This window comes from Chrysochloris asiatica, unplaced genomic scaffold, assembly GCF_000296735.1.
Source record: "Chrysochloris asiatica unplaced genomic scaffold, ChrAsi1.0 scaffold00181, whole genome shotgun sequence".
Lineage (NCBI taxonomy): Eukaryota > Metazoa > Chordata > Mammalia > Afrosoricida > Chrysochloridae > Chrysochloris > Chrysochloris asiatica.
Window position 1 is genome coordinate 3478711 of NW_006408699.1, and position 287 is coordinate 3478997.

Genomic DNA, 287 nt, shown 5'->3' on the forward strand with positions numbered 1-287 from the left:
TATTTGCTCAACATACAGATTAAATAAGTATGGTGAAAGAATACAAACCTTGCGCACACATTTCCTAATTTTAAACCATTCAATGTTCCCTTGTTCTGTTCAAACAACTGACTCTTGGTCTATGTACAGATCTCTCATGAGTACAATGAAGTGTTTGGGAATATTCATTCACCACAATGTTATCCAGAGCTTATCATGACCTACACAATGGAGACCCTCTGTGTAATCAGTAAGGTATTCTCTGCTTTCAATCAAGATGCATCTGATGTCAGCAATGATATCCCTCA